The following is a 27,646-nucleotide window of genomic DNA, read 5'->3' as shown; positions in this document are numbered from 1 at the left end:
TTAGGGATTGATGTTAACGGAGTTATGTTCAATTGACAGACTTTTTTCGTAATCTGGTGGTGACACATCGGCCAAGTGGTCCTTTCTTTCCTCTAAATACCTCGCTACGTTTGAGTTTTCATACTTATGATATAGTAGCAGAAAGTGTAATTTAATATCATTTTCTAAAAGTTTGCCAATGCTTTCAACCAGTTGTGTAAAAGATGGTCTTAAAATTGGCTTTTCCTCCCAGCAACTAAGCATAATATCGTAGCTAAAATACAAGTAAAGAGTGTAGAGTAACAGTTTTTCTGACTAGGCTTCTCACACACAAGCAGCATTTACTTACATTTCTTTGGTAGCATAGCTAGGTTGCCTCATTCGGTAGCCTTCGATAAGTTTTTGATAAACTTTTTTAAACTTCATATTTGAGTAAGGTGATTCTGCGAGAGAAAAAAACTCCCAAGGTACTACGCCAAATGACCACACTTCTGACATTGTGGAAAATACCACATCCCTGATGGACTCGATGGCCATCCATTTGACCGGAAACTTTCCTTCGTGTTGTTTTTTATAATTTTCGTCCTTGTACAATGCCTTTGCCAAACCGAAGTCACAAATCTTAACAATGTTGTTTTCTGACAGTAGAATATTTTTTGAAGCCTAGTCACAGTGTATCACCTATAAAACACATATGCCAATGTGCACCGATGTAAGTCAGTGTGAAATCGAGAATAGATGAACGAAAAATCTTGTATGCATAATATAAATATACACCTACCTTTTTTTGAGAGAGATACTCCATGCCATTTGCCACCTGATAGGCCCATAAAAGAAGATCATGTGTGCAAAGACTCTCGAAATCTCTATCTATGTAGTCCCCCTTGTAATTGGAGCGCCAACCTGGCTGCATGTCATCTTTATTAGAACTATCACTAGACTCGCTGCAAAAGTCATGAGTGTGAGTACAGTAGATTTTAGTCATATTGCTTAAATCACTGTTGCTGGAGATTGTGTCGTAGTCGGAAACAGGTTCTGCCTTATTTCTTGTCCTTTTAGATAAAAAAAATAAAATTTTATCAAAATTTTTAGCATATGGCAGTTCATAGGTAATCAAAATTTTTTGTTTATTTTTGTTAATCGTATTTATACTTTTTTCACTTGAGACAATCTTTTGCATTCTACTGTTATTTAAGGTTACTTTTTGCAAAAGTTTTGTAACTTTACTAGTTCAGTATTTTAACTTTTTTTTTAAACATTAAAATAGAAAAAATATGAGTAAATGAGTGTGAATGGATATTGTTCGACGTACATTACGAATTTATGTAGCAATAAGGAGTTTTTTTACTACCACAAAAGCAGCAGACCCTGAATGGCTATAATGGTTGGGCAATGCGAATGAAGGTTTATTCAAAAAAAAATTGGTGTATGTATTAAACACGTATGTATTACACAGCGATACATATACAAGTACAAGCAAAAACTTTACGAGTAACTTCAGTTTATCCTAATAAGAAACAAATTTACCATGTTTCTTGAAATTATTCAGTCAATGTCTAAGACTTTTATCGTGTAAAAAATGCCGAAATTGAATACACCAAACTTACGGTTGACTATAAGGGTTCTTATTAATGATAAAATTAAGGTTGTACCAAAAGTATTGCTCTTTAATTTTAATAGTCTTTGCGCAAGATACTTATGAATTAAGTTCAATTATTTTTTAAAACTCAGAAGTTAAACATATTAAGTAGGCTCTTGCATGGGTCTTCAACGAGTATAATAGTACATTATGATACTAGTGCGATATTGGGAATTGCGACTCGTTGGCGTTCGTGTGTGAACTGATACGCGTGCGTCAATCATAAATAACCAGTCGCACGTGTGGTGTCTACAATTTTTTGACAAAACGTACGCGCCTACGCGGGATACGAGATTAAGAGCCATCTAATAAACGCACTTGAACTAGTGTTCATCAGGAGCTGTGAGTCGCATGTGTAAATCATGGGCTTTAAAGTCATAACAGATGGCTTGCAATCGACTCCCCACATACGGCGTGTTGGAAAGTAATTTATTCTTTAAAAAAGTGTGATAAATCTGACGGCATCTATGTGTTATAAAATATTTAAAAATATTTAATGCCAAAGTTAACGTATTATCATACTTACAGAGACGTGCTTGAATACCTTCAATCTTGTTTGTAATCTTCTAACTGTAACAGCATATTCTTTCGACAGAAATGTCAATATTTTAAAGAAAAATTTCTGATTTTTCAGATTTTTACTAGTAAAATTTATCTTGGTATGGAAAACATTAGGATATTTATGGTACAAGAAGGTAGCTCCAAAAGTCTCTATATTAAATGTATGTAAAGACGCGCTGTTGCCTGCTACTTGATGACTTTAACCAGTTAGCCCGATATTCTCAGAATAAGCGTCAGTAGGCAGAGATTATCTCTGTCAGTAGGTTGCAAGAGCCTTCTCAAGTGTGTAGTGGTTTGGTTATATCATTTTTAAAATTATCTTAAAGGTTAAGTGGAATATCACTTTGTCTAGTTTTGATAATCTTTACACAAGAAACGGGGATTATCGTATCAACAGAAAAATTCCAAGAATTGAAAATGACTTGTTTTTTCTGAACCCTTAATAATTCTACAAAAGTAATACTTTGGTGTTAAAATACTACCTCCAATAATCTTTCCAATAGATAAATTGATTTTACCCGTATTCAAATCAATTCGATTGATAAAACTTTATTGATGACGTATAAGATAGCCTTGCACATTTCCAAATCTGCAGAGTTCGACGATTACAAAAAGTTCACCTTAAAATTTTTCATTTTTTTGACGTTGTTTTTCAAAGATAGTTTTTACAATTTTATGTTAGTTCTTACGTTTAGCTATGTTTTTTAAGCACGCACCCAGAAGATTTATGACATTTAAGTGTTGTCCTAGATAAATCATGATTTTCAACTCTTTCACCAGTGCATTGATGTACATTAAATCTGCATTTTTGCGAACTGTTTTCACAGCCACAGTTGTTCTAGACTTTTTAGCAATTATCTCATGAGCTTCTGCTTTAAATACAACTTCAAAAGCTCCACTTCCCAATTGTTAGTCTATAGTTAGATAATAAAGAGATTTTAGTTATCAATAATTTTTTTGATGCTAATAATCTTCTCACGGGACGATTTCATTATCATTTACCTAATCTTAATTTTTCTCTAGAAAATTACCATCTTCTGTTGTACGGAATAAGTTCTGCTTGCTCGTCTATTGGTAGTTCTGAGTTTATTAGATGAAGTGCTCCTTCTTCAAAAAGCGTTGGACCACTTTCTGAAAGTTGCTTTTTTCTAAACTTAAAGTTTTTTTACGTTTAATGGTAAAATTAGTCAATGGCATGTTTTGTCTTCTAATTATATGAGCTTTCGTCATATTCACAATAATATAGTTACCTTTCCATACTATGCTTTTAAATAAAACTAAAATGGAAGAGACGTAAGAATTGTTATAAACCACACTGTCATTCCAACCCAATCGTGAAGTTTTGTATTTCCTAAAGTCGGAATTAATTTCTTTCATGAAAATAATGTTTTATCTCTTAATAAAAAAAAAAATTTAGTTTAGTGATTAAAAAACTCTTAAACTCTATTTATGTTAAAAACATTATGAAATTAATACGTCTAACTTAAAGTAGTTTTTCAACAGTTACTAAAATACGATTTTTCAATTTCTTGCAAGGAAAAATGAATAAGTCCTTTCTAAGAAGCACAGATAACTTTATTAAAATAAGCTATTAATATTAATAAGCTTCTAATCAAGAATTAATTTTTTCACAAAAATTTTTATAACATAATACGGTATAAGATTGACTCTTTAATTAATTGTTTACTCTGTATCCCGAAAAACAAGGTATTATCATATACATTGACAATTATTACCTTTTACAATAATTTTTTGATAATTAGTTATTGGCTGAAAGCCATTCTCTGCAACACACGAATAGTTACCACTGTCACTTTCCAAAAGATATCTTATAATTAATTTCTGATTTCTGTCCTCCAAACTAAATTGTTTTGAGGAATCCAGAGCTGTCCCGTCTTTAAACCACATAACTTTGGGTATAGGTATGCCCCAAACGTAACAGAATAAATAAATAGGATTTTCAGGGTCTTTTTCCAACCGTGTTATTACATCATTATTCATATTTTTACGAACGAAGTAAGCTGGAACTGTAAGTTAAAGGTCATGGGTAATGTCAATAAATATCTATTCTCTATAAAACTAGTTTGTTGAGTGATAGTTTTACAAATTAATTTTTTTGATCCTACCGTTGATCTTTAGAGAATATTTGTCTTGATTTCTTTTTTTAAATTTCTTTGCTATACAATAATAATCTTTTTCATCTAAACGACTCACATTACTAATCATCATAGTAGCACGGTGAGTATAGTTAGTTTTTTTAAAAGTGACGTTTACTCTTTCTAAAACATAAAATCAAGATTATTTAATTTCAGATGAATAGTACTTGCTTTAAAATCTAGTATAGTGCCATCATTACATGAATCTATAACTAACCAGAACCTGAAACTTTTATGTTTTTATCGTCGTACCACAGAGCCTCGGAAAATTCTCGAATGACGGCTGTACATGTGATAGAAATATTTTGACCTTTATAAAATTTTGTTTTAGGCTGTATGATTCCAAAAGCCTGATGAGGAATTCCATCTTAACAAGAAAAAACAAATGTAACAAATTAATTTGAGACTGAAAATTATGATATTTAAAATTTAAAACAAAATCATTCTTGAAATATGCGGACCCGTAATATAAATATCTTGTTTTTTTGCAGTACATCCATAATTGTTGCATGCCATACACTTTATTGTACACTCTAGTTGCAGATTTATTGTTACTGTTAACTCCTTTTCCGTATTACTATTTTGGTCATTTATTTAAGTACCATCCCAAAACTTTATTATAAATTAAGTTATACAATTTTTTAGTACAAATAATTACTGTGCAAAATTATCAATAATAATAAAGTATTACTTTTTGAATTAAACTTACCTCTGTCTTCAATATTTTTTCTACGTTTTGAGACTTTTGTATCCACGATGTGGTAAAATTTAATCTACTTTTTACAAAGCAAGCAAACGTCACAGTATCGTTAAAGTTGTAGTAATTTTGAATATATCTTGTGTCAAACCTAACCTTTGGTTTGCCTACAACCAAAAAAAATATAATTAACATTTTTTTAAACAAGGATGGGATTATCAACCAAATATATTAAAAGAGGTAAAATATGGTACATAATATTAAAAATGCTAAAAACTTGTAAAGTTACAACTATTTAAAACGTGATTTTGTGGACCTTATTTGTACCCACGTATACACTATAACACTAAATCTGATATTAGAAAATATGTTCTCTTATAGGGTGAGTTAAAAATCTAGTATAAACGGTATAATTATTATACCACATATTTTGTTGAACACTTCTTCTTGAAAATTTATAACAGACACAATTTGTTCGTTAAGCAAACATTCTGAGTTATGTGTTTTTAATTTTCATGCATGACATATTTTGAATTATGCTACAAATGGTGCTGATTCTAAACGTGTGGTGTAATGATTTCAGCTTTTAGTTTCAGAAGATAAGATATTTTGGACTAGTGGGACTTAGTATTCAATAGTGCAAATAAACTGTCTATTTATTCACATTTTTAAATGCTGTGCAGTTTTAAATGCTTATAATTTCTAAGTGTGTGTGTGAGTGAGATTGTGGAAAGTGATTTTTAGTGTACCAAGAACTACAAAATAAAACGTTGTGTTCTTTTTTCCTGAAATATTTTCTGCTGTGAAAGTAAATATGCCATCATCGAGGGTCGAAATACTCTTGATGCATAAGCTACTTGTCGAATCATTGTACTTTGTTAATATTGAGTAGCGCTGACCGTAAGAATAAACTTTTCTCCCATTATTGTCTACCCTAAAAAGTAATAAACTTTTTAATTATAGATGGTGAGTCCTAAATTTATCAGTTGAACTTTTTAAAAAGTTGTAAGTGTTACCAATTCAATTTAGGTGTCGGACATGCAGTAACGTAAGCCACAAAAGTTACAGATTCACCATAGATGCCGTACACGTTTTTATTAACAGATGACAAATTAAGGTATGGGTTGTTAGAATCTGTCAAAATAAAATGGTAAGCACGTTTTGATCATTACTTATAATTAAATAAAAAACGAGGGTCCACAACTTACCATACACGCAAATATATAAATTAGAACTTTTTGTTTCATTGAAAGATGATTTCACTTGGCATTCATAATTTCCTTGATCGCCAAAAGTGGCATTGTTAACAATAAGCTCAGATGTTATTATATCAAATTCGTCATACTTTTCCACAACTTCTTTAGCAGTGTTCGAAATTATCCTAAAGGTCTAATTTATATACGTTATTATAATTTAAACAACCGGCACAATTTACGCAAAACATTACGTCTTGCATGTAAGGCACGACCAGTCTACGAGGTGACAGAGCAAAAAGTGTTATTCAAATAACAGGATTCAGTTTTAATGTATTCCGTAATCATATCAAACTATGTGCTGGTATCAATATGCTAACTATGAATTTTAACTAAAACTTTTTCAGCCATTTTAAAACGCTCTTTTGGATTATGTTTCTATACAATAACACTTATGGTAGAATTAGTTGATACAAAAAAGTAGATTTTCTAAAGATCTACAATTTCCGTATTGAGCATTTTGTGCAAGAATTCGTCGCTAAAAAATTATATGGTATAAAATAATTTTTTGGCTACTCTAAAACAATTTTTGTTGATTAAATCGTTAAGACGGCACTTTAAAGAAAAACTTACTATATAAAAGTTTCATTTTGATGATCTCTACAACTTTTGAAATTGAAATTTTGTTGTAGAAATGAAATTTATTTCTATAATTTACAGAAATAGTATATACGTCTATTTTGCATTATAGAGCATCTGCATTGCGATCTAGAGCAAAGTGTATAACACAAAAAAGTTTTATTTTAATAAGATCTACAACACTGTTTGAGAATACGTACGTGAAAAATGTGTGTGAAAAAAGTTACTACAAAGAAATTGGTTTTTTTGTCTACGAGCGCTGCCCTAAAAATACTATAAAAATTTTTCTTTTTAACTAAGCTTGTCCACATGTGAACCATCAGCTTCGACATCTGACTCGAAGTTTTAGACAAAATTTCTGCTTACTTGAATCATAATAACTTGAGTTATCCAAACAACTTGATGATAAACATTCATACTTCCACACTTATACTATGAGACCAACTCACATCTCCCTAATACTAGGTTAAAAACTTATTATATACTGAAAATTGACGAGCTATAAGTGGTTACATTTTTTGCTCTGACAAAATTATAAGGCACTTACATAGATTGGTCGTGCCTAAAAATGTATTAAAAATATTTTATGCAAATTCAGTGTTTATGAAAATTTTTTAATACTTGTTAGGATATTGAATTTTACCGTATTTTGTGGAACTTTCCAAAAAATGTTGAAAAGCGCTTCCCTCCTGATTTTGACGAAACATTTAATACTTAATTTCGAGCCAATAGTTACGTCTTTTGGACCATTTACTTTTACAATCGGCTTACTTATACATGAATAATGTGAGAAGAAAAAAACCTTAATTCTTATTATGTATGATGAATTGTTTTGATTTACTGAGCATGTAAATACATTCAGGGTTATAATTTCTGTATCCTCAACGATGTAACCAATCTTAGGATCAAAAGTTATCTTTTTGCTGGGTTTAAGTACCTTAGATAGTTAAAAGTTAAAAAGATGTTACAATATACACTTGACAAATAAATAGTTTAATAGATTATATTACTTTTTGCCATTCTTTTAAAGTAACTTTAATTTCAGGGGAAGTCGTCTGACACGGAAAAACCGTGTATCCATCACAACTAGAAGCAAGTAAATATTTCCCTTTTTCATTAACATGCACAAATGGATTTTCATTAGCTGCAAGTGAAAATTTATCATTTTTTAAATGGACTTACAAATCAGTAGTATTGTAAATAAAAAGTTTTTTTTTTGAGAAAAGAAAAAAATTTAGTAATTTTCTTACATTTAACATAAACGTACATCCAGCTCATATATGGATCGTTGTAGTTCTTGAAGGTCATTTTTGTTATTTTTTTGGTTTCATCAGCACAGCAATACCACCCAGTGTCTCCAAAAACAGCTGATGATCTTATAAATGTCTTGTGAGTGCTCCTGTGTTTTGGTGTTATATCAGCCGAAGAAATCGTCTTTTTTTTTAAGCAAAAAATTAATTGTTATCATTTATTTAAAGTTTTATCTTCGAATAACCAATACAAAAATTTGGTAGTAAAGTCATCCAACTTACCCTACCCTTTGTATTGCTGTTAGGAAAATAAAAATTAATATATCCATCACTCATACATGTAATGTTCAGCATTTCTCCCTCGTTTATCTGTAATTCAGTGACATTTGGAAGGAGCTGAGGTTTGAATCCATGACAGCCTGAAAATACTGTTATAGTAAAAACTTTATTTCGTAATCAGATTATAGTTTACTTTAATAACTAAAAAGTGAATATATTTTAAGGTAGTTAACCATGTACTTATAGAACTATCAATTTGGATGATAACTAAGAAACCTAAGCAAACACCTGATCTTCAGAGATCTCTGAGTTTTTGTCTCATAAAAACTGTAAGACTACTATTATCTGACAACTATTTGTACTGAAATTTTTGACTCACTATTCTTGTTTCTATGAATTTTTTACTATTTTTTTGACTTAAGAGTCAATTAACTAAGAACCCTCATCGCATGTTCGAAATGCACACTATTCCAGCATGACAAGCATGTGTATTCAACTAGCATTTTTTTTTTTTTTTTTTGGTCATGTTTTTGAAAAACAAAATGACTGCATCCACTCTAACTTGTGAAGTTATGGAAAGAATAGTATATTGTGTAACGAGTGCACAGATTTAGTAAGTATATTTAAATTTCTGAGCAAAAACGTAAGAATAATGATACGAATGTAAAAATTAGTATGCGCACTCTTTGAATAAAACAGTTTACAACATGAGTGTGCGAAGCTCATAGTTCTTTGCATGATCGTGCACAAAAATCAGTTTGTAAAAGTGATTTTTTTTGGATTTCATCGTAAAACTCGACTTTGTACACTCTGTGCGAACACTAAATAATACATTACTCTCGTAAAAAGTAAGTAAGAACAGAAAAAATAAAGAGTCCCAGTTCACATTCATCTGACACCTTAGGAGAAACTCAGGATGTTAATATTATAATTTAAGGCTTTCTTTGATTCGTGCACTAGGAGATGTAATTTTTCTTTTTTCATCATACTATGCTGTCAAACAATATTCTACGTTAGTTTATAAGTTTCAAGATCTTGGTGCCTTATTAGTCGTACATTTGGTTCTTGGTAAGAGATCCAAAAGATTTGAAAATTCTCAGTATTCTTAATGTTTTTTTTTTTAACACTTCTAAGGACTAGAGCAATTATTAAAAAAAAAAAAAAATATTTAAAAGATGGCAAATTAATTTAAAAATATAAAATTTTTAATAGAAGTCTCAATTTGCAATACTTGAATAAATGTACACTTTAACAATATTTAAAAAATAGAATAAACAATTTTACTAAGTAAAGAAAACATTTAACTCTTATATCTGACAAAAGAATAGTAAAAAAGAAGGTCTATATTACTTATCTGTATAACTTTAGAACTTTACTATTCTGTAGTACACCCAAAAATATAAAAAACTTTGAAAAAGGAATTAGTTTCAACAGTCCAGTAATGCATACAGGGGAACTTACATGTAAAATATTTTATCAAAAATTACTAGAGTATTAAGTAAAAAAGGAGACACGAACTTGTTAGACTATGTGATCATTAGGAATGTACGAACAAAAATATTCATTTACTTTAACATCACTTGAAATTTATCTGAAAATTCTTACTTTCTTTAATAATATGCTAAAATTATAGTTTTTGACTCCTATCAACTGATATTTTTATATTTTACATCAAAAGTGTAATATTTTTAGAAACCAATTGTTTTTTGTCTATGTATATCTTTCAAATTTTAGTTTTGAATTATTGGAAAATTCAGTTGTGTTCCTATCTTATCACTGCAATAAGGTAGATTGTCATTAAAAGCATAGTTGATACTTAAATATTAGATTAGGAAAAAAGTAATTTTAGTTTTTCCCAACAGATCGCGTCAATACTTATTTAATAAAGCCATAGTACAGCGCATTTGAAAGGTGTAACGGAGAATGCACAGCTGTTTTCAAATTAAATATGAAATGCCATGTAGAGAGTTGGACCCTAGGGGTCAAGAGTCGCATTCTAAATTTAATTAAGGGATGATTTTTGAGTATTTAAAACAAGATAGTATAAAATAAATGAAGCTTATTGCAGGAAAAAGCCTTTCGGCAAAAAACCTGATTTATTATGTCGAAGGGTTGTACATTAGTAAATCATGGGTGAGAATAACAAAATATACTCAAGTGAATTAACATTTGTGTAAGTTTATGGTGTTTAAAATAATAATTGTACCTTGTCAGGAACTATGGTTGCCTTGAATCTGTTGCTTAGATTTATTTAACGTGAACAAGATTGCGAGCAAGGAGCTCGGCTTTTCCGAGTCTGCTGGCCAGGCAGGACTATTTTTTTCGTTGCCACGAAATATCGTTAATGCCTCTCTCGGAGACGGTGTTTGCTTATGATCAACGCAAGCTTGAAGTTGATCTCAATTTTCTTTTTAGGGTTACTGTGACGTGCGATCAGAGCGAGAGTTTCGTGAGGAGTAAAGTTGTATGCGCAAAAAACCAGAGATTTTTTCATACATTCTGATCGTCTTTTCTTTATACATTCTTTTGTTAATTTGCGTGCATGAATATCTTACGACTTTTATCGAACACCAAAATTTATATTTTTTAAACCAATGAACTACACAACAAAAGATAACGGTCCATAGAATATTGTAGATATAAAAGTATAGTTTGTGTACTCAAGCAAAAATTATTGCACTTTGAAAATGGAGATTCCAGAAAATCATTTTCGTCATATTTTGCTTTTTCACTTTCGAAAATGAAAAAATGCAGTGCAGGCTCATCAAAAATTATAAAATGTTTATAGAGTTGAGTGCTGAAGTGATTGCTAGTGTCAGAATTATTTTACTCGTTTATGTTCTGGAAATTTCAATATTAGCAATAAACCTCGCCCTGGTCGGCCAAACGTCAAAGAAGTTAATGAAATTCATTAAAAAATTGAGGTAAACCGACATATTTCATTTCACAACAGAGTTACGAAACTAACAATAAACTGTAAAGTAGTTTTGAAATATTTAGACTAAGGCCGGATACCATAAAAAAGCTTGATGCAGGAGTTTTTCATGAATTAACAGAGAATCATTTAACGGACCGAGTTTCCATTCGTGAATCGCTGCTCGAACAAATTGAGCTCGAGCCATTTATGAAACGAATGATCACGAGTAATGAAAAGTGGATCATGTTTGACACTTTTGTGCAATGAAAGTCGTAGTCAAAGCCCAGAGAAGCTTCACAGACGGTTGCGAAGCCCGTATTGATACCAAGAAAGGAGATGCTACGGGTTTTCTGGTACTGGAAAAAAATTATTTATTAGGAGCTGCTTGAAACTAGTTTAACAATCCATTTGACTCTGTACTGTCAACAACTAATGCGATTGCAGCAGTTAATGAAAAAAAAAAAAAACGCGCAGAATTGAGCAATCGGAAACGTATTGTCTTTCATTACGATAACGCTAGACGACACATGTATTTAGTGACTCGGCCAAAATTAAGAGAACTTGGCTAGGAAGTTGTAATCCATTCATTGCACAGCCCAGAGCTCGCCCCGTCTGACTACCATTTGATTCAGTCCCCGCAGAACTTTCTTAGTAGTGTAATGTTGGCCTTAAAAGAAGCTTGCAAAAATCACTTGATTCGGTTATTCACCCAAAAACCTCAGAAGTTCTATAGTGACATAATTAGGGTTCTACCAGAAAACTGGAAAAAGGTAATCGATAAAAATAGCACATATATATCGTTGATTAGTGTATATATTGTAGATAAATTCGGTTTGAAAAACAGGAAAAAATTACTATTTCCCCAACCTAATATTTTTTAACTTCACACATGCTCATAATTACGATTCTTATGGAATAAGAATAATTTGTTCGAAAAAATCAATTATGCGACTTAAACACTGAAGCAGTTGTTTTGTTGAGGCAGCTTGGGCGTTTGGTGCCGTACTAAGCAAGGGTCCCTTTAAGGTTCTATGAATTATGAAAAATATTCTTTGTTTATTGAAGATATTTGTCGCATATTGGAATTTCAGAGTCGTACTGGCCTCAAGAGTTATAAAATATTGATAACATTAATAATAAAAACTCACCATTTTTATCCGTGCAAACAAAGAAGACGATAAATTACTTTTCTTTTAGTTTTCTCAAAATCTAAGTGGTGGACATGGTATTTTTACAATTCTAAAATACTATTTATGAGAAAAAGTGCAAATACAGTTGTCATTTGTAGAGGTTTACCATTTACATTTAGAGTTATAGTCGTTTTAGTCATAAATTCCTTAAGTCTGCGTGTTAAATTAGTTAGTTTTTGGTAGTGACTGTTTAAAAAATTAAGTTATTAACTGTAGTATTTTTTTATCACAAATGAATAACGCACACTTTGTTAACACAATTTAGAAATTTTAGAGATTATTATCATTCCAATAAGAATCACCCAAGCCACCTTCAATTATACGTTTTGTATTTTAAACTCAATATGCCCCCACTGCAAAGTAAACGAGTTCATAATTACTGATAAATATTGTTGAGTCCCAATTTCTTACGGAATCATTGAAAAAATTCAGTAATGATCTAAAATATTTGTACATTTCTCATATTAAACTATGTTTTCACGACTAATAATGTTATCTTGTCGAAAATAGGTCGTTAATTGAATCAGAGAGTAATAAGACTTTTTTTAGGTAAAAATACTTCTACTTTTTTCTGCTTCAGTAGTGTTTTTTCTATGAGATCAACATGGCATAGCCCATTGAACGGATATGACATTAGTATTCTGAGTCTCGTTATTATAGCAAAAAGTTTAACTCTACATTTCCAGTTCTGTTAGATTCATAATAAGTTACTGTAACATTTGTGTGACATCAAATTAAAAAAATTGTCTTACGGAAACAAATTTTTTTTCATTTAATATCAGTTTCATGCATAAATAATATAATAAGCTATATATTTAGTCAGCCAAATTGCAACAACAAATCGTAGCATTTTTAATAAATAATAAAATAAAAGAGAATACGTCACAATCCTACTATCACTACATTTTAATTTTAACATATTTTCTCAAAATTGGAAATTATAAAATTGAGTGATAGTTACAAAGCGTTATCTGGCAGCAACATCGTAGCACCAGTGCTACTGCTTATTCTTTTAAGCAACTTATACTTTTGGTATCTTCGTAGTTACAGCAAATACCCTTTTATTTGATTACGATTTAAAGGTTTAGTCTTTGTTATGCATCGATCCTACTAATGATCTTTCATGGCAAATAATTTTTTTTTGCTAAATAGATGTAATTAAACAGAGAACTGTGACACTCGCTTCATAAAAACTTTCCATTAATTTGCCAGCCCAATATCGTTACTTAATTTTAATTGTCACACCAACATAACTGTAGTGCAAAAAGCATATGTCAATGATCGAGACTAAAAACATAAAGTTAAGTGCACTGCTGCCCACGTTACAATTTGAGGTGACAATAAAAATTATGTATAACTTATTTTTACGTATTACTATTAGATATATTATTATAATTATATTAAACTTATTTTCTACAAAAAGAACTGAAGTTCTACAGAAGGAAATGTGTGTTTTTATGTATTAATACATACCTGAAAATGTAACAAAAAAAATAAGTAATTTTGTCCACTCAAGACGAGTCAGTGAGTTCATCCAACTTTGATAACTCGACATTGCTCACTGCAGGGTGTGTCTAACTTGTTAAAACAGTACTTTGTACAATAAATAATTAATGCTTGAAAAGTAAGCCCTTAACCTTAGCTTTATCTATTTTCACTGTATATTGATTTGAGGAACGTCTTAAGGTTACATGCCTTATAAATGCATCGAATAGTAAGATGATTATTGTACCTAACTGCAGTAGTTAAACGTAAAACTTAAGAACTGTACACTTAACAAGTAGACACGTTGGTAAGCGATTACGCCTTGTCACCCACTATGTGTAGGTGTCCGATTGTGATTTGTTAAACAGCAATAAAGCTAATTGTCGCTGACATGTGGAGAGAGAAGTTACTTATTTTTTGTACCACACATTCTCTGTCTTAGTCATCCCCACCGATCTGTTGCTCAGCTACAAGCTTTTAAAACTTGTAGTTCGAATGATTGTTACTTGTTAACTCTAATGATAATCTTCAAGTATTTTTTATTTTTTAATAAATTTTTAACTATCCAGCAAATTGATGAAACGAAAATAATAATATATCTTTTGAGGATGATTATTCAATTACCTCCTGTTAGTTGATTGAGCGTTACTAAAATTCGTCTCCTAGAGTCGGACGATATTACTTTTTGGAGTTTTGAATTAGACAGAAATAGTAATTATCATATAATATTCGAGATCTTTTTTTAATGGCTCTATTAACTTTTCTTCTTCCTTAAGAGAACCCATCACACCTATCTAAAAAACGCTAAAAGCTTAGACCAACGTGCATCTAAAAAAAGGTGAATTATCTATGAGTCCACTCGTAGCTATACTACGACATGACTGAGTATTACTCAAGTCCATGCATACAAGCCTGCACTGACCGGAAATGAAACAGAAACTCCATGCTTTTTAATACAAGATAAAAAAGTTAAACATGGTAAATCTAGCAGTAAAATATCATTAACTTTACTAAAAATCATCCAACTGTAACCATTTTTTACGTAGATGCACAAGTTACTGTGTTATTTCCCACCTAATTTTCAACTCTCCTGAAAAGCAAAGCCAGCTAAGGCCCTTTTCCCTTTTTCTGACGGTGAGACGTTAAAAGAGAAACCATAACGTATTTTTTGATCCCTAAAACACGATCAGCAAACTTTCTCTGTGACAACCAGTAGCAACAAGGAATTGTTATTTAATATGTGTAAATTTTTTAAGCCATAATAAGATACGTGGACATAAATGAGACAAATTAGTGACATGCTACTATCTGATATGTGTCTCCTAGTTTACGTAATAAGAATGGTTTTAAAATAAGTTAGTTTATCTTCAAATTATTTTATAAAACATATAGTGTATCTTGCATATTTATAACTTGTTTATTTATCAGCGCTGCAACAAGCCTCTACATAAGATGGTATGCATGCTGAAATCATAAGAACTTATTAAAACAGTATCAGATTACTGCATTCAGCAAAAAAATTCCAAGAGCGAATGACAAGATGTGTCATGTACATAAAATATCTACTGGGTAGCGTTTACTGTGAATCGACTATTAAATGCACTTTTCCAGCCAACAATTAGGTTGGCAGGAGATCTCTATGTAACGGTCAGTGGTTAGCTTCTCTCAAAAGAACCCTGGTGGTCTCGACAACTGAAAAATTTTGCTGTTGTCTTCATTACAAGAATAGGAAAACTAGGGGCTCATATTTTGAGTTTTTTTTTATTAACAATATGTTAAAAGAACCCTCAGCGATTTTTGAGGGAATAATTGAAAACCACAACCTATTGGAGTTTTTAAAGATCCGTAGCTATCATGCTAACTAAACCATTAAACCATGGAAACTCCGTTTATAAGAATGATTATTTTCATACCTGGTGGCATATGTCACCAGAGTAACCAGCATGATTGAAAAACTCTTTGTACATACCCTACTTAAGGTCTATTCTTCCGACTGAGGGTGCACTGAACGTCTACAAATAAAAAAAGTACGCCCAAAGTATGAGCCAATTATGTCATTTAATATGTTAAAAAGTTTCTAAATAACAAATGAAGACGTTTTCTACTTTCGGTTCTTAATTATGGGAAGGAAGTCAAGTTTTAAAACTAAATGTTTTTTATCACTTTTGAAGAAAAGCTCTTAAAACCGTTTGATAAATCGGTTAACAAATAATATATTACTAGATGTTTTAAAAGATTATTGGAAATATTATTCAAAATTTAGATCATGATCCATCTTATGTTAAAAGTGTAATAAAATTTTACACGCATTACATCAAAGGTCGTCAGAAATTTATTACTTATCGGCTGAAACTGTTTGTTTGTTCCTATTAAAGTGCAAAAATGTTTCTAAAATAAAAAATTATGATTTTTTTTAGGTTTGCAATGAAAAAGTGGCATGTTATGTAAGTAGCTCAATGCTGAATAAAATAGAAAATTTCCCTTGTGAACTATCCAGTATTTTTATAGCTGGACCAAAATATGAGAGTTTTGCCTTGAAGAAAAACTCTCCACTAACAAAAATCTTAAATAAATTGTAAGTATACTTGAATAAATTTTCGTAACAGTTGTATAATAATTAATTTTGTTTAGTATTCTTAGATTTTTTGAACACGGCCTTATTACAAGATTTAAAATAAGTATCAAAAGAAAACCTAATAATAATATGAATAAATTTTATCAAGTTGGTAAGGTAAAAGTACCTATTCGTGAAACATGTCCCTTTTATGAAAACTCAAGATTAAATAAGCATGAAAATTCTAATAATAAAAATAAAATATACTGAAGAATCTCTATAATACTACCGTATCAAATTAACAAAAATAGTAAACAATTTCAAACATTATTATATTGAAAAATATATTATTACGAATCTGGTTTTCATAATACGGACAGTTTGAAACATAACCTGCAATTTGTGATGTTCCTATTTATGAAGTGCACGAGCCCATTTAATTAACATGTCAATTTCATAATTGGGACTTGTGTCTCATAAATATGGACACAACTTTTTAGCTATTCCATAGTTATGGACATTTTGATCGTGTCAATATTTGCTTATAAAATTATTTTTTTACATCTGAATTTAATTTCAAAAATGTCAATTTGTTCAGAAGAGCATAGCGCTTCTACTAAAATCAAAAATTATTAACATATGACTATTTTTTTATTTAATATTGGTCGATGAAACGTAACAATCAAAATTTGTATCCATAATACGTACTTTTACCTTATGGAAGATGTCATACTCTCATTCACAATTTTTTTATGCGAGTTCCCACTAAGCCTTATTGTACTGATGCTGGAAAAGTTACATTATCAATGGTTTAATAAAAACAAAAAAACAACCACGTTAAGACAAGAGGTACCAGAAGAAAGTTACGTCATGCAGTCAAGCTATTGTAAAATTACATTCTTTGTGATGACACACTTAATCCATAAGCCTGAGAAATATTTTAAAGTAAATAAATAATATGCAAAAATGGTTAGTGATATTGTTTTGTTAAATATAATTATTTGTCTGGCTATAATAACTAATCTTAACTCAATAGTCAAATTTTTGCTTAATTTAATTTCTACATCATACCGCATAACTTCATCATAGTAAATTTTCTGTGAGGTAATGCGGTAATTGAATTTATACGTAAGGAAAATTTTTTTTAGTTTACGTAAATAATTCTCTCGTAAAACTAATGATTATCCGTGTATGCCTTGCTACTTAAAAAATTTGTATTTTTTATGTAGTTGCTGACTATCCTTAATTTTAATGTTCTTTTGTGATAAATTATCTTTATCCCCATCATTTTCTGAAATGGATGTTATGTATTAAGATGATTTGACGAAAATAAATACAACAATTTCTTGGAGTAAGTTACAGCAGTTATTATCATTAGGGTGCTTTGCCCTAGATAGGCGGCCCACCTGAAGGTCATTTTATGAAAGTTACTCTTTTCATAAAGCAATTTGTATCTTTTGAATACATATAAGGAGTTGGCAAGATCATGAGATTTAACTTTTTTTTCACTTGCTGAAGATTTTACGACCAAAACTTTTTATGAAAGCAATGTACGAATTTTCTTGATGAGAGGCAAAATATTTCTGAAACTTATGAAAGTAAGATTTTGATTAGTAAAAAATAAATTTTTACTCTTGTCAATAATTTGAACTATGTAGCAAGTCAAGAGCTGCTTTTATAAGATACCAAATCATAAAAAAATATAAACGTCAGATTGACTGAATTTTGGAAAATTTTTTAGTAAAAATCAATGATACGATTTATTATACGTTCGAAGAAAGTGTATATTGTACGTCATTTATTGGAAAAATGTGTTTAAGAAAATCTATAAAATATTAAAAATTCTATAAATTTGGTTTCTAATAGCAATTTGCCTTAAATTTTAACTTTTTTAAATGAGTACCTACTTATTATGAGTATATTATACGAAATTTTTAATCTTTAATTAAGGGATTATAAAGAAAGTTAAAAAGGATATCAATTTCAAAGTTAAGAAAATATAAGTTAATTATAAAGCGAATGTTTTAAAAGATAACTTTAGTTTTCAAAAATATAGTTTAAACTAGTACATAAAATGTTTTTTTTTTTTTTTTTTTATAGCTTACTTGTATAAAATAGAATAAAACAAAGGTATCGTGATAGTTATAGAGTGTTTAGAATCATTCATATTTACTTTAATAGAGGAAGTTGGAAGTACAAATTAAAATAATATTAATGAAGATGAAAGTAGTAAAGTTACTAAAAATGTATTTCAAATTATTAATGACTAAAAACAGTTTTTTCATCATACACTGGCGGGAAGTTTGCGTTCATGTCCTGATTTTGGGGTAGGAAGTCATACATTTCCGTCTGCTTCAAATGCGCAGTAAGGTCCTGTGCAGCTCTCTTAAAGTAACTTTTTTAACCGATATGTATTCAAACATGCAAAAAAGTTTTTCTATTCCTCATAAGTATTTTAGTTATTTTTAAAATTATTTTATTCACAACCCCATTAAATATAAGTTGTTGTCATTATAATTGAAAATACAAGACAGAAGACTGTTTAACACTAATCTTAACAATAAAAAATAATAAAATTTTTTTGCTTTTGACACAGTGAAAGGTTTAGCCTTTGTTAGTTTGGGTATTTTAAAAATTTTTTTTTAAGATAGTCTTTAGCTTTTAAAAATTTTCAATCTGAATATTGTGCCTTAGTAGTAGCATAGTTCGTAACATATACCACCGAGCCGATAGGGACGAGGATTTCATTTTTTCATCAATTTACTAAAATAAACAAGCCAAACATTTTTTGTAAACATTCATTGTAACTTAGTTTTGATCACACCATTCAATAAATGCCCTACAAGTTACTTCGTATCTAGCACAGGACTTTTTAGGCAATAAATTAGAAGCAATGGAATTTTGCGTCTCTTTCAAAATTTATAATAATGACTTTTTCTGTCTCACCGTCCGAATCAAATTTTTTAGAAGAGGACGTTTTGACTATGAGAAAAAGAAATACAACGAAAATCAGACATGTAAAATCTGTATAACCGTTCTACAGAGGCTTACATTACATGCTGGTATCATTATTTTTTGTCTCTGCATATCATGAATTTTACTATGTTTATACACAGAATCGTAAAAAAATTAACTCAACTTACGAAAAAATCTTAGGTAATCTGTTCAGGAGTTGTTACAATCCACGTAATTACAAGTACGATTAAGACTTTTTAAAACTCTTAGTACACGACGCAGACGTATCAATGTTTTTTTACGAGGTATACAAACAAAAGTGCATCAAATGAAGGTAAAGTTATATTACTGCAGCTGCTGTTCCTCTAAAGTCCCTTGATTAAAAAGCGCATGCGTGCGTAACAACCAACATATTAACTGAACGACTGCAGCAGACTGAATCTTTATACGTGCTAAAATTGATTTTTTCTTAAAATTTATTAAATGATTTACATTTGGAGAGTAGCAAGCTTCCCGCCAGGTATGATGAAAAATCGTATACCGCCAGTTGGCAGGAAAGTAGAACATCCTTGTCCACGTATTTGCCACTATACGAAGGCAATGTATATACGTGGACGGGAATGTGCTACTTTCCTGCATCATGGTGTAATGTACTATATCATCACCATTGATTATAAAAAAGTTCGATTTTTTTTATTGGAAACTTTATACACATTTTAGTTGCTGTTATATAATTATTTAATAATTTAATCTGTTTTTTCTTTGAAATTTAAAAAAAATTATGTTAAACTCAAATAAAGCCATATCAAGTATAAAAATTTAAGTTAACACATTGCAATATTATGTACTCATTACAAATCAGAATTCACCCTCTTCTTTTCTAGATCTTCAGAACATGTTACCGAGAAGAAATTAATAATTGTAGCAATGCACACTGTACTAACGTTATTAATATCAATAGTATATTACGTACCTAGGCCAGAAAGTGGGGCTATTACTGACCGCGCTATATTATCGGCCGAGCCGAAGGCGAGGCCGGTAATGCGCGGTCAGATGTAGCCCCACTTTTTGGCCGTGGTACGTATACTTTTTTTCCTTACACCTCCGCCGAAAGTTCGTCACCACGGTTTTAGTTTTGTTAAAAATGATGGTTTAAAAATCCAGTCAAAGATTTAGTGCATTATGCATTATTGTCGATCGATCGGTCACTCGAACAATACCACTTAAATGCACGTAGATGAGTGTACATGTGTATAGGTATATCTATATATATACGCTCGCCGAGACTGTAGTATATTATATAGAATCAGATTGGGCCGAGGATTTGTGCAGGTTGGTCGTGCTGGCAAAACGAGAGGAAGAGAAATCCGTTTAAATTCGAATCATAGATCCTATAAAGATCATTTTAAAAATCCTAATGTTTATATCCGTAAGTGCAAAATAAATCAGGTTATTATCAATAACTATTATAATTGTGATAAGCATAATACGATTAAATAAAAGATTTCATAGTTTATTTTTGTAATATGACATGTATATACTACATTTATATACTAAATAAATCATTAAAGTGAAAGTAACTGATCAAAAAACATTAATTTGGTAGTTTTAATTTTGTGTTGTGTACTCTGTTCATATGAAATTAATAAATTTATATATACATGTAAATTGTGCAAAAAAAAAACATATATATATATATATATATATCCAATCATTTATGTAAATAAATATCCAATGATTTTCTGTGTTGTATAAACTGTAAAGGTTATAACTCCGTTAGCCGTATATATATATATATGTAGTGTATAACTACTGCTGCTTCTCGGTGCTGAATATATAACTATATATATCTGCGCACTTCGTTCTGCGCACATATGGCAGGACTGATATGAGGCTTTTTCTAGCTCAAAATCGGGTCAGATGGAACGAACTTTCGGCGGAGGTGTAAGGAAAAATAATTTTTTCTTGGTTCTATAATCTCGAAAGACACGTTAAGTGGCACATCCATAAAGTCTATAGTCTACTACCGTAGTGTGTTAAAATGTAATGTGAAACGATTCCACTAAGTAATTTTACATTTATTTCTGACACTTTTTAGAACAAAAATCTTCTTATTAAAAATATTTTTGTTCGCATTAAATACAGTTTATTCGGTCAAATAATAAGCTGTAAATATTAAAGAAAATATGAATATGCTGAAAAGTACCGTGCGTTTCTTATGCCATAAAATAATTGCTTGCCATAAGGAGCCGTTGATTTGCAGTTTCTTCCGTATAATTTCCGAAAAGAGCTATTTTTTACAGCTGTTAAGATTTTAAACTCCCAAAAAATACATTAAAAAAAAATTTCTTTTTTTCTTATCTAACAGCTTTATTACCAGAGCAACAAAGTCCTGGAGCTTAACTTCTACATTTTTTATCACCACAAAAATACAAACACATTTTCTACTCATTTAAAAAACTGAATGTAGATCTTTAAAGATTTAAGAGATTACTGTGAGGGTACAATGAAAAACCGATCTGTCATGGTAATGGACTTTTTATTTGTCGATTTTGACGCTGCTGTTCCCATCTCGATAAATTTTCTGCGTCAGTTTCTTGACACCTAAGTAAAATTGTATGTATTAGATACATTTAAAGTTTTTCTTCCAATTCACCCTCTTGCGACTTTTGGCATGCTTAAAATTTTTGTGACCCCCTAAGGCTGTTTTCTGCCAACTTTGTTAAGTTCTCATATATTTGTTGGCAATGTAGTTCGACGTCCGATGGCCCTAAAAAAGACCGGTGAGTTTCTTAAGTAAACTCTTTCTTGACTAAAGTTTACAGCAATTGTGACTGCATCTATACCTCAAAGTGATCTCATCTGGCATGCTGTTGAAGCCCTAGAGTGATCGGAAGAAAAATGACAAAGTTTTGAACTTTGGAGCTAATTGTCGTGCTCTTTTCCAACATTTTCTGGTATAACTTTGAAGACATTGTGTCTAACGCACCTTTTTTTGGCAGACTCAATTATTTTGGTGATCTTAGGTGAATAGATTGGTTTGTGACGCTTGCCCGTTGGAGACTGTCCCGTTGGCATAAGTTTTTTTTCTTTATAGCTGTTAGGTTCACCTTGAAGAGGATCAGTGATTCCAGGTTGAATGCTTAGAGTCGAGAGGGTAATATAGGATCGTTTATCACTAGGATTCGCAGGGTTGCGAAGAACAACTTCGCTCGTGATGTCTGTCATTGAATGACTGACTTGGTTTAATGGTGGCCGTTATTAGTTAAGTAGTCTTTTGGTTTACAAATTATCTCAAGAATTGGTAGTGAAAATGTATTTTTTGGCAAGGTAATTTAAACTTAGGTAGCCTTTAAGGCGCTTCTCCCGAAAAATGAACTATTATATTTTTGCTTGAAATTTTGTTTTTTGCTAGATGACGTAATAATACACATTTTCTGAAAATTCATATAAGGTAAATAATTATTATTTAAATAATTTATTTAACCGATGAGATGGATGGTTAAGGACATTCATCACAGTTAGCGAGAGAAATCATAGAGCGGTAAGGGGGGTGCGAGCGCGGGGCAACGTTGCAAGTTTCTGTCGTCTGTCACTTCCATATACATATTCGTATACGTGTATGCCGTTGTCATAACCTGGCTCACGGTCATAGACTACGAAGACGTAGATGGCGCGCTCCGTCCTCTGGTTTATTCCGGGTAGTGAGTCCTTTATCTGGTTAGGCACGGAAGTGCCAGGTCAATCGGATATTCTTGGGTCGGTCGCTGAATGTCCGGGTCCTTGGTTATTTGAACAAGTAGAGTCCCTATGTGGTGAACACCGAATTTGTCCCAGAAGATGACGTCGAGGTATCTTGAACACACTAAGGAACGTGATTACTCACTTCAGCTACCCTGATCGATCGCGAAACAACAACAGAGAAAATACTTGCCGTAGGTTTTTGGAGGGAGTTGCCAAAATAGAGCGTCGCAAGCTTTGCCTGGATCATAATCTCATTTCCAACTCACCCTCTGCATGAAAATCCAATGCCTTTTATACCCTGCAAGTCGTGTCGAAAGTCACAAAGACCACTTGTTTGTCCTAGTTTGTCCTTGAATTTTTCTGATTAAAGCTGTTGTTTTGAAAATCCTTTCAAAGGTATGAATGGCCGTAGACTCAAGGCCAAGCTTGTTTTTGTTGAGGTGAGTGCTGCTGGTAGTCACGCAAGCCACTTATTTACTTAAAAGACCCATTATTCTGAAAATCAGGCTTGTATGCGTTGGGATGAGTCATTCCATCAGTCACGTAAGCCACTTGTAGATGATGATGATGTGATGAGGATAAGGATGATGATGATGATGCGACGATGGATGAAAAAGGGGGCGTTAATATATTTGCAGTTGCTTTCAGACTGATGCCTTGTCTTCAGGGTGATAAGTCTGCGAAGCTCTGAACAGAGTTTAATGTGATGGTGATGGTACTGATTAAGATGATAATGATGTGCTGATGATGATGCTGATGATTACGATGATGATGATGGTGATGATGATGAGGATGATGTGCTGATAACTGACGAGGAGGGGCTTACAATCAACAATAAGGCTGTTTGAGAGCCGTCAGAAGAGGGCAATCTTGTACTCCAGGTGATGATGATAATGCCGGTAATAATGGGAGGGTTTATGGTAGTGATGACGACGACGACGATGATGACGATGATGACGATGATGATGATGGTGAGAATGAGAACAAGTGTATATATATACATATTTACATTTTATTTTATTCAAGTTACTCTCCCCTTTTCCGAGATAAGGCCTCTTAATATCAGCTCCCGGTTACATAAATATGTCAGACGACACGAATGGCACCCAGTGAGCACTCCCACCCACGGGGGACTTCGCCCGCACTGAGGGCAGAATGGTAGCCGCACCGTAAAGTATAACCGAACGATTTAGAAGTACTGGAACAACCAGCCATCAGGAACTGCCCTGGCAGTTCAAACACGACCAGGTGCCATTAGGTCCCTCCAGGAAGGTGACCTCTACGTGGCAGACCTGGAGATCAGCCCCATGGAGGACCCAACCACGCTCAGCAGCCTGGCGTATCAGCATACACTGCTGAAGGCCAGGAGGCCATGGATCCACCAACCCAGGCGGGAGTCCCCCACTGGGGGGGGGCGTGGTCTATTTGCAGGTGGGCAACGTACCCCTGCATTACAGGCACCGGCTGCGCCACAAACGCCGGTACCAGGGGTAGGTTTGCCATCGGGGGGGGGGGGGACTCTCCAACCAGGAGCTCCGGGATTGGCAGGCCCTCCACGACAGGAACCGGGTCTTCCTCCTGGTTTTCGCCATTTAGCGGCCCATTGTGCGGAGCAGCGACTTCGATGACGGGTGGTGGAGGTTTCGGAGAAAGGCACATCCTGGGGGGGTGGGGGAGGAAGAGAAGAATTAAACTTTTAATGCAAGGTTGGAAAAATTAGGAAAATCGTTCACCTGTTATCCTTTTGGCATGAATTAGGAGGGCTCACTTGAGGTCGAAACGGTAGACGGCTAACCAATTTCATGAATGACTCGACCCAAGGGCCTGTTTATGAGCCCCAAAGGACGAATACATAAGAACCTTCCAGCTTAATTTATGCAAGTGTTATTATGAGAACAAAAGTGGAATTATGTGGACGTCTGCATAATTCTACCATGTTATAAATATTCATGTTAGAATCACATTAAGTTTGCATAAGTCACTACTTATAAACATATATATTACTATCGACGTATGTTGGAGGACTACATTATCTGAAACAAAACTATCAAGATGCTATGGCTATAATGAGAAAATGCGGTAAACCAGATTTATTTATGACAATAACGTGCAATCCTAAATAAAAAGAATTAAAAATGGTTCTGGCTAACTTAAAAAAAAGACACTGCCTAACTATATACGTTCTTATATCAAATATAACTGCTTGCACTCAAAGAAAAATGGAAGTGTCAGACTTCAAACTTGTGGTACTCTCATCTTACGATAACTGTTAAACTCTCTCACTACCACATTTGACTGTACCTCGTTCAATATTAGAAACGTAGTCGTTCAATGATGTTGGTGGTGCTTCGCTTCCAAGTTAGAAGTTAGTTATGATCATCTTGGAGCGCCTAGCGCTCAAAAAATATCGAACACTATGAGCTCCACGGTAAGAGCGCAGAAGCTCGATGTTGGGCGCTCTAAGCTCCCAACATCAAGCTTCAAGAGTTCAACTACTTTGCACGCCATGTAGCTCATATGAAATATACTGCAGTACTACAGTATTTAAACTATATATAGTAGTTCCATGTTAGACTTAAGACAAATTATGTAAAATTTAATTGTATAAAACGATTATTAGTTTTTAGGTATATTATAATTATTAGTTATGTATATACATCCAATAACCCCAAATTTATCTTTGTTAATGAAATGCACGCAAAAGCTTTTTTACTTTAATTTTTAAAAATAATACAATACAACATAGTGTTTCAATGCCTCATTAATTATACGGGTATAAAGTTCTCACAGTTTCCTCATTATACATTATTTCGTTATAAGTAAGTAATCAATGTAAACGTGTCATACATGATACTTAGTAGATAATATACAAATCTTTATTTATCTGTGTCACCAGACATGGTCCTATAGGATCTACATCTTTAGCAGAGCACACGCTAGTTTTGCTTTCATCTATAAAAACTTAATATGCGTAAGATTTACTTTTGAAGTAAATACTATGTACATCATGAAAAATAAAAACTAATTTTATTTTTTTTAAATACAGTTTCAGTGGAATTTTTTACCATAATAAGTAGGAAAAAAATAGTATAAATTCTATGTATAACTTTTTGAATAAATACATTAGTACGAACATTGTTAAAAAAAATTCCAACGTTGCCAAATAACAGTTTTTGTGAAATAAGGGCTAAAAACAAAAACGAAGTTAAAAAAAAAAACAGCGATTTGCAGCGCTAAAGAAAAATAAAAATTTGAGTTAGGAACAATAATATTCGAACAATTACTTTTTGCGTAAATAACTACTCAACTTATTGAAGTCATAGACGTATCTTTTCAGGCAGAAATTTTAGAGTTGTGAGCCCTCCATTCATTGTTTTTTTTTTTTTTTACATACAAGTCTCAAAACCTATTAACCTATATCATACAAGATAATTGAGAAAATGTAAAAATGCCGTATGTCTGCCAATCTACGAGTATCCATTGTACTGTAAAAATGTAAACACCTATGTTTGTGTTCAGAAGGGCTTAATCTACAAACTTATTGGAAAATAATTAGCAAAATCATCCGATAAAATTCTAGAAAAAGCATCTAAAATATCGTTTATTTTGTGGACGGAGCCGCTTCCCATACAAGTGGCGTCGAAAGCTGATGTGGTGGGAAGTACAGCAGTTCTGCTGTTTCGTAGCTCTCAACTGTTAAAATAGTTAAAAAATACTATAGGCCAAAAATATATTTTTTAATTATACGGTCTGTTAATTAATACCTACAAAATTTTTTTATTAAGTAATAGAATTACACAGTGTTATATTATAAAATAAAATAATTGATATAAAACATGATTTTTATATCTCTACTATTTCAAGTTCAAAATAAGACTAATATATATATATATATAGTTTGAATACGAAGCTATATGGCGTGCAAAGTAGTTGAACTCTTGAAGCTCGATGTTGGGAGCTGAGAGCGCCCAACATTGAGCTTGTGCGCTCCTACCGTGGAGCTCGTAGCGTTCAATATTATTTGAGCGCTTGGCGTTCGAAGTTGGTTATACCTAACTTCTAACTTGGAAGCGAAGCACGACCAACATCATCGAACGACTACTTTTCTAATATTGAACGAGATGTTATCAAACGTTGTAGTACAACACCTCGATGCCATTGAATGTGTTAGCTGCCAAAAAGTTTAAAGTCTCACACCACCTGCTGTCGACCGATAAGGTAGGATCCAATCCATGCGCACGCTGAGTCGAAGAATGCAAGCCTCCCAAGCTTCACTAAAAGCAAGCTGGCATCAACACAGTCGAATGCCCTTGAAAAATCGACAGCAACAAGCAGCGTGATCAGCTGATCGTCTGCAGCCTCCCTTATGTCATCGAGCATCTTTATGAGTGCAGTATGTGTGCTATGA

General features: G+C 32.2%; 1 pseudogene; it reads right to left on the bottom strand.

Moving 5' to 3' along the window:
* LOC111643988 (vascular endothelial growth factor receptor 1-like) lies at window positions 1–27,618 on the bottom strand (annotated as a pseudogene).
* Between the last annotated feature and the right edge of the window lie 28 nt (window positions 27,619–27,646).

Source organism: Copidosoma floridanum, unplaced genomic scaffold (assembly GCF_036245765.1).
Source record: "Copidosoma floridanum isolate Cflo_tuat_1 unplaced genomic scaffold, Cflo_Japanese_pri ptg000020l, whole genome shotgun sequence".
In the NCBI taxonomy this organism is placed as follows: domain Eukaryota; kingdom Metazoa; phylum Arthropoda; class Insecta; order Hymenoptera; family Encyrtidae; genus Copidosoma; species Copidosoma floridanum.
This window is presented reverse-complemented; position numbering and strand designations above follow the sequence as displayed.